Genomic DNA, 8889 nt, shown 5'->3' with positions numbered 1-8889 from the left:
TTGGTCGGCCCCCTGGAGTCGGTGGACATTCCTCCTCCATGGCTCCTCCCTCCGTCGGCTCGACCATGGGCCGCTATTATGGCTGTGGCCATGATCCCACGTGGCTCCTCCTCCTACTTCGGTTCCCTCCTGGGTCCTCCCTCCATCGTCACCTCCCTGGACTCTGTTAGCCGTCCTCCTCCTGGAAGTCCATCCTCTGCCGGAACCTGGTCTGCCTGCCAGCCTTTTGCCTCCCCCGGTCACCATCTCACATCTACTGCTTTGTCCCCCTCCGCCCCTCCCTCTGTTTCTACGGTGCGAGGATGCACCTTCCGGGAGGGGGGAGTAATGTAACGCCCCTGTGGACTGTTTATTGTTGTTTCTTCCCCTTTTGTTGGTTTAGCCCGTTCAATCATTAGTTAATTATCCTCAGTGTGCTCATCTGTCTGCCCCTCATTATCTACCCTATAAGTTCCTGTCTCTTGTATTCTAGTATTGTCGGTTATTGTGAATGTTACCCCGAGTGTGTGTGTCTCATCTACCCGAATCTGCCTTGCTGTCTCTACATTAAATATTCTTATTTGAATCCTTGTCGTCCTCGTCATCCTGCCTGCCTCCACACACCGTGACCGTGTCACCTTTAATGTTAATCTAAAAATATTTATTTTAATTGTACATTTTCTGAGAGTGCTGACTGTCATCCAAAGCGCACCCATAAAGATGGCGCATGATCACAATAAATATACATATACACAGGTGTAGCGAATCAGCTCATGACAGGAAATATGAATAATTAACCATAACTAGTTACCGCAATAATATACACAATGGCCTGAAGAATATGTGTGTTCATTCAAAGAAAGGTTTTCCAATGAATTAATTAGAGCACAGTCCATTTCTATTCTGCCTTTGTCCTGGGACATGCAGGGATTTTCCCTGCTTTACATTCTTTTGGCCAATAAACCCAGTGATATCAGCAACAAAGAGGCCTGTTCGACTTCCTGGGGTGTTACGCATTCCGGGGGGAAGGGTTCATGGGTCCTCGTATGGCTTGTTAACTGAGGGGGGTTACAGAGTATTTGTTAAATATTAAAACAAAATATATATTGTGTGTTTGATTGGTCCAGACGCTACACAGGGAATCACTTGCTGCTCTGGATTGAACTGCTTTTGTAGTTTTAATAGTTAATTTATTTGTAATGAATACACTAAAGGGGATTTTTACATTTGATTATTTTTTTTCTTACATGAATGCTTGTTTAAATGTAAAATGAAAAAAAAAATTCATTATTTTTCTTATATTTGTTCTATTTTTTTTTTTGCATCTGTTCTTATAATAAAAAAAGCTATATTGTGATTATTAAAACAGTAAGTATTATTATAGAACTGGAGGAAAAGATGCAACATTGCTAGGTGATTTTGCTTTGGAAGCTTCAGAAAACTTTAACACGATTTTTCTCTTAACTGACTCAAACGAGTGTTTTTTTTTCCCGTCCAATTCTAACAAATCATACATCATTTTGAAGATCTTTAAATTAAGAATAATTAAAATAATTTTATTTAAATAATCAAAATAACTCAAATTTGCTCATTATGACTCGTTTTGCCAGCACAGGTCACATATACTGGACTCAAAAGAGAACCTGGTACTTTTTTGGTTCTCTTCAGCACTGAAGTGATCTCAGACCCTTTCTTGTTCACACTACAACTTCATAAGAAGTCAGACCCCAGGTTTATGTGCAACAGTGGAATGCTGGAGTCTGACCTACTGGAACATTTGTAAGATGAAGTGGACAGGGAGGGGGTGAGGAAGAGCTAGCAATCCCTGATCATGTCACTGGTCAAGACATTTGCAGAGTTTTAACAATGCATTTCAGTAAAATTAAAAGGGAACATTATGTTCCTTTTTACTCTTTTACTTCTTTTACTTTTAGATAAGATGGTGACATTTGTAAAATGCTTCTTTTTTTAATTCTCAGTACGCTGTATTTCATTGTTCAGTTTTAGTATTTTATAATATTATACCATGGTCTTTCTGAATACTCAATTCTGATTGGATGGGAGGTGTACATTAAAACAATTTAATTCACAGGTTCAAGTTAGTTTAATCACCGTTTTATATTAATGTGATGCTTTTAGGTGCACACAAACACACAGAAACATTCATGAGAACAGAAACATGCGGCTTGAATAAAATAAAACTATGCTACTAATAAAATAGCTTCAATACTGAATCTATGTTATATTTCTTGGCAACGAGAAGATAAAATAGCATAATTAATTAATTTATTTATTTTTGTAATTCATATACTCATCTTTCATCTCTCTCTCTGTCTCTCTCTCTCGTCTGCTAATTAAATCAAATCAATACTATAATTCATGCATTTAAATAAATGTGATCTTTCATCTTTGTGTCTGATTTAATGTCTGCAGAATGCAAGCTTTGGGTATAGATCTAAGACATGGACTATGTATAAAATATGACATTTTTGCTCATGTTCATGTCAATCCTTGAATTCCTAATAACTATTATGGTTACACTTTATTTTGATTATCCCCTTTAGACTTTCTCTTACATTGCACCTACATGTCAGCTAAATTTCATTAGAATATCAGCTGAGTATTGGTAGACTATTACGTTAGGGTTAGGGTTAGTTAATTTTGCAAAGTTACTTATAGTCAGTAGAATTTGTGTAGGGGAACAATCACAATACAATGTGAGCAGATATTAAGCAGACAGTCTACTAACAATGAGAGTTGCTTGACATGTAGGTGCAGCATTACTTATAGTCAACAAAATGTCTAAAGGGGACTATCAAAATAAAGTGTTACCAATATTACTTAAGCAATGTGCACATTTTAAGTTTGTAGGAAAAGTTATGGTTTATTCCATCACTTCAGTAAATTTTTTTATACTTAATCAGTGGGCATTTTCAAACTACAATGGGTGTTTTTTTAGCTCTTTTACTCAAAGACCCACTCCTAAACCAAGCCCCCAGTGGATAAGAACAAATCAGGTAAAGCAGCTGAAAATGTCCATCATGTTTTGAAAATGCCCCACTGATTGGGTAACACTTACTAGCATTCTGCAGAGAAAAATTTCCATGATGTTGTGGTCATCGACAACAAATCAAGACATGCTAGTTCATTATTATTGTCTCCACCCAAAATTTCCATGTTCCATGTATAGATTTATTCAATTTATGTTTGTTTCTGTTTAAATGATTGTCTGAATGATTTGGGCAGATGCTGGGCTGAGAAACAGCTCTATACTAAATCAAAAGCTGGGAAAACTGTTAAACACTTCAGCTCTCAGAGACTGTATTGTTGCCAGCATTCCTGTCTGTCTGAGATGTTGTAGGCCATAAAACATGCTTGGAAGCCTATGTCTTTAGAACGGCTTTTTGAACACACATACAAACACCACAAATAAAAGGCTAATAACGTGCAAAAGGCTAATTTAGGAGAATGGCTTGGCACAGGTCCATGCCTTCATTTATTCTTTAATTATATGAGTGCTGTGTTAGCCTTTGTTATGCCTGTGGTTCTGGGTTGAAAATACATCTTGTTTCACTGCTTTTCTTGGCAGTCTTGATGTTTGGTTGTCTCTTGGATAGAGAGGAAAAGGGCCCAAAGGTTACAAGACTATATATGTATTCTTTCAAGAATAAATATAACCTTACACAGTGTCCTATAACCAGACACAATGCAATGCTGCAAGGTATCTTTTCCATACTAATAAGAGTTTTGTCCTAACCTGCCTTGATGGCAATGATGACAATATGCGATGAGTGACATAATGTTCTTTTTTAGAAACGGTTTCCGTATCTGTGACATCTTGGATGGAACAACAGCATATAAACTATGACTATGTAGCAAATTAGCTCAAAAGGGAAATATGTATAATTAGTTATAACTGGTTATAATTAATAATAAATATTTAGATTAGATCTTAGAATTAACTTTAGCAGAATCAATATTATAATTATTTGATCTGTCCGTCCACCGAGCAGACAATATAATCAGTTCAAGGAAATATTATTTTCCTGGCCAAGGAACAATAGCTTTCCTACTTTTATGCAGTTCTAGTAGTAATTTAGCATGTAGCAAGATTCACCATTCAGTGACCACGAATTGTGAGCAGCACCTAGAGGCAATCAATTGTGAATATAAGGGATATAATAAATTAAACTACAGCTAACATACAACAAGACTAAGCAAAACGCATATATACCGAATGAGGAAAAGTAAGGAAGAGAGAGAGAAGAGCAAAAGAATGGCAGTATTTCACATCAATTAACCACAACCTAATGATAATCATCAAAGAATCAAAAATCACCTTAAAAGGGGCTCAAACTTAAACACGCATCTAAATAGTTGTAAACGGTTACTTGCATTGACTTTGATTGCTGAACAAGAGTCCTGATGCGGTAGTCAACGGTTCTTGATGAGTTCTTTTAAAAGTGAGCTGGAGGTTTTACTCTGGTTCCTCTGAAGATAGGAAAGTCCACAGTGGATCGACAAAGTTACTTGAAGATAAAAACTGCCAGAAAATCAAACTCAAGAGGAGAGTCTTGGATAGTGTCCGTCTCAAGAAGAAAGGTTTTTGAGCCAAGATTAGTCTGAGCTAATGACTTTTGAAAGTTCCTATCCACACCCACCTTTTGGGTGGGATGGCCAATCAGGGGCATGCATTTTGAGCGGGAGAAACTTTCTTTGTCTTTGTGTATGGCCCATTTGCGTGTGTATTGCTGCTCTGGAGGATTGGTGCAGTTTTACCCAAAATATGGTACAAATAGTATGATGCATTTCACAATCACATGGTGTACATCATTGTTTGAGGAATAAAGAGAAGATCATTTTGATACCAAGAACGAAACATCTAGAAGAAGCAGAGATGCACTCATATACCTGAATATAAGCATTGAGAGTCTAACTAATACAAATAAAGAGTTGTAACTAGGCTAATATAATACGGAAACATACAAACAACACATGCATATACCAGATACAATTGTAACGGATTAATTATAGCCTAAATAAAGAAAATGTCTTTATGTGTGTGTGTGTTATGTGTATTGCGACCATGGGCGTTTGCTGGCTATCAGACATCTGGTGCCAAGTACTGTGGATGACTGTCTCTTAGGACATTGGAATGGGTTTGAAGTCGATGGGGAGACCAGAGAGATGATCTGGTTATCATCTTCTTGATAATGGGAGAAAGAACTTTGGCAATTTAGCACCCATATAACTGTAGAATGTGGGCTCAGGACTCTGGGACATAAAGCCCCCATGACCCTCAATGATCCCAAGCAGACGCTGCAACAATAATAATCTCATGTGTTGATTGTGTGCTTTAATGTAAAAAGGGTCTAATGTGAGTTTGAATATCATTTTGTGTGACCTTTATAACCATATTAAAATCGACAAAGGATAATTTACCCCAGCTCTTGAAAATAAATCAAAGGAAACATTAAAAACTGTGAACTCAATGCAAACAAACAAGTGTATTCCATGACAAAGACTGTCAGTCACTCAGTATTTATAAAAAAAAGTTTTTATATGTAAAAATGGTTTAATATGTATGAATTAGATTATGTACTTATCCATTTTGTTGCAGGTGCAATGCAGTTTAAAATGTTTATCATACCTTAAAATCAACAGTTTTATATTAAAACATTGGTTCTCAATTCCAGTCGTCGCAGACCACCTCTCTGTATTTTTTGCATGCCTCTTTTATTTAACACACCTGATTCCGATAACCAGCTCGTTAGAAGTTTCGATTGACATGGTCCCTACACAGTGTTCTTTGCACCCTACTCCCTTAGCAAGGTAAATCCATTGAAGTTTACTTCACTTCGAAACTTTCATTCATGGATTTGCTCTACACCACAGCCTGCAGCATTTTCACACACAGACAAAACTTACTAGAGAGTGTGACATAATATACCTCTGTAAATAAATACAACTTAAATTCATGTCTCATACACTTTAATGCCCTTTGAATTCCCTAGGCACCTATCCACGCAAGATGGGCCGTATATGGCCCGCAAACCATAGTTTTCCCACCTCTGCTCTAGAGTGAGGGGAGCACTGCTAAGCTCATGCATTAGACCAGCCTAACAGAGAGGCAAAAGATGGCCTAACAACCTGGTGAGGTTGTCCCATGGAGCTCCAGGGAGCGGAGCACTCAACACTAAGACATGAAAGGGGAACTCAGACTCTCACCTTGGGAGCGGCATGCTTATAGGTGACCCTTGAGAGTGAGGGGAGCACTGCTATGCTCAAACATAAGAGCAGCCTAACAGGGAGGAAAATTATGGCTTAACAACCTGGTATGGCTGCCCCATGGAGCTCCGGGAGCAGAGTCCTCGAATCGAGAGAACTCACATTCTCCATCCAGGGCTGGCAGGCTGATATGTGACCCTCCCACAGCATGGGGATTGCTGTCAAGCTCATATACAAGCAACCATGACTGTACTTGGAACATCATGAGCAGAGCTCTTAGCTCTTAGATCGAGAGGAGAACTCACATGCTCCAACTTGGTACGGCAAGCTCATGGATAACCCTCAAGCATAAGGGCAGTCCTGGCTGTAAACGGAATCCCCAAGAGTGGAATAATGAATTCCCAAATGAAGAGTGAACTCACATGCTTAATATGGGAGCATCAGGTTCATAGGTAACCCTCCCGCAGTGAAAGGAGCACTGCCAAGCTCAACAATAAAAATTTTATTTCAACCATGAAAGTGTTATTTCAGCTGAGGAGGTAAGAAGTGCTGTCAGTGGATATTTTGTCCAAGATAAGTATCTTGGATACTTATCCAAGATGAGCTACAATTAGTTTACAATAGGGTTACATATGTACTGTTCTGTTACAGTAATTGTCTAAGTTAATTAAGGAATAAATGTTTGGTTTTTAGTTAGCCCTGCTGGCTGCTCTGAGAATAACGCTGTCATTATCATGTGACTGATCAGATGACTAACAAGGAAATTAGTGCTTACCATGCTGCTATTCTATTCTTGAGTCAGGAAGCAATGAATCAGTATCCATCTGCATTCATCCTTGGCCTTTGGTAGCTTTGTCTGTATGTTTTGTTGTTATTGCTCATATTACCTTCAATTTTATTTGATTATTTTGAAGTTTTTGTAATTTGTATTATTTGAGTGCATCTTAGATGTATTTTCTCGTTTGACCATATGAGAGCCACTGATACATTTATCATTTTCATTTGCCTGACAATATATTTTTGTGTTATATGATAAGCAGAAATGTTAGATCTAGATTACAAGATAATTGTAAGAAGTATTCCTTTATGTACACATTGTGAATCTCAATTCATATTGTTTATTGTTTTCTTATTATTTCATAGTTTTACTCTACCTTTATTAAAGTATGCAAATGGACATTCCGTGTCTGTGATGTTGATGAGGGGGAGTTTAGCTTACTGTTGAAGTATACACAGGACGTATATGGAAAACAGTACATGTACCCTGTAAGAAAGGTTTGATGGAGGAATCCGTAATTCAAGTGGTGGTGTCAAAGCCTTTTTGGGAGGTAGTAATGAAAATCGCACATGGTGAAGTAGCAATTGTGTGGGTCCGTTACCTATGTCTAAGGTCATGTCCACACGTACACAACGTCACAAGCCAAAACCTCCAGTTTAGCTGTCTACACGATAACACTGCAACCAGAGTTTTTGAAAATCTTCACCCTGGCAGGCGTTTTCAAAAATGTTCGGTTTCAGTGACCTGGTGCTGCATTTGTGTGTGGACGAACAACCAAACCGTGTAGAAAAACCTGCGGTTTTAAAAATAACCGCATTCGTGTGGACAGGGCTTAAATCAGGTAATGCGTACATGTTAACAGTAATGTGTAAAGCAACTTGGTATCCAGCCGCTTATCCTATTAGAAAGATTACTACTAAAGCAGTTGTAAAAGCTTTAACCCAATTCATCTTTATCTTTGGGATACCTAAAACTATTCAGAGTGGCAAAGAGACTAATTTTACTTCACGTATGTTTATGGATATTTTGAGGGTGCTTAAAGTATAACACAAACAATCAAATGCAAATCATGCTCAAAGTCAAGGGGCTCTTGAACAGTTCCACCAAACGTTGAAAGTATTATTACATTCTTATTGTGTGGAGTTGAAACTTGATTGAGAGGAAGGATTACCTTGGTTGCTGCTTGCAGCTAGAGAGGTACAGCAAGAGAGTTTGGGATTTAGCCCAAATGATCTAGTTTTTGGTCACAGATGTAGCGTCTGGACCAATCAAACAGACAATCAAACTATTTTTCATTTGATTTAACAAATCAGTTATTCATTAGATTAACAAATCGTCACAGTCCCCTCACCTAATAAACTGGATGCCAGGATGTCTGCAACGACACCAGGCCCCCCCCCCCTGGTTACCATGGCAACCCTGACACCAGATACATTTACGACCTAATGGAATGTAAGTAGGGAAAATCACTGCCTTTTTCTTAAGGAAGAGACACAGTGCACAGTAGAAATGGACTCTTTCCTAATTAATTCATAGGAAAACCTTTCTTTGAATGAACACACCTTCAGGTCATCGTGTATGTTGTCTTTGAGATTTTATACTGTTTTATGCAGGCTTATGATCGAAACACTCATTCCTGTCATCTTACATATATATAACCCTACCATGTTTAGTATCTATGAATTAGTCTTCTGATGATCTAAACAAGAGTGTATATTATATGTTACATAGGCAATATATTATGTGTCCTGAGAATCTTTAAGAATTTCGATTCAAGTTCCATATGCAAATTACCATGCTTCCACACAAAGAGTCATAAAACTCACCAGTATCTCAAAACTCCTACTTGGGATTCCGGCCTTTCTCATTGGACTAGCCCATCTTGAGAGGCGGGAATCTTCTCC

This window comes from Sinocyclocheilus grahami, unplaced genomic scaffold (assembly GCF_001515645.1).
Source record: "Sinocyclocheilus grahami isolate Dianchi unplaced genomic scaffold, SAMN03320097.WGS_v1.1 scaffold1891.1, whole genome shotgun sequence".
In the NCBI taxonomy this organism is placed as follows: Eukaryota; Metazoa; Chordata; class Actinopteri; order Cypriniformes; family Cyprinidae; genus Sinocyclocheilus; species Sinocyclocheilus grahami.
Note: the sequence above shows the minus strand (reverse complement) of the source record.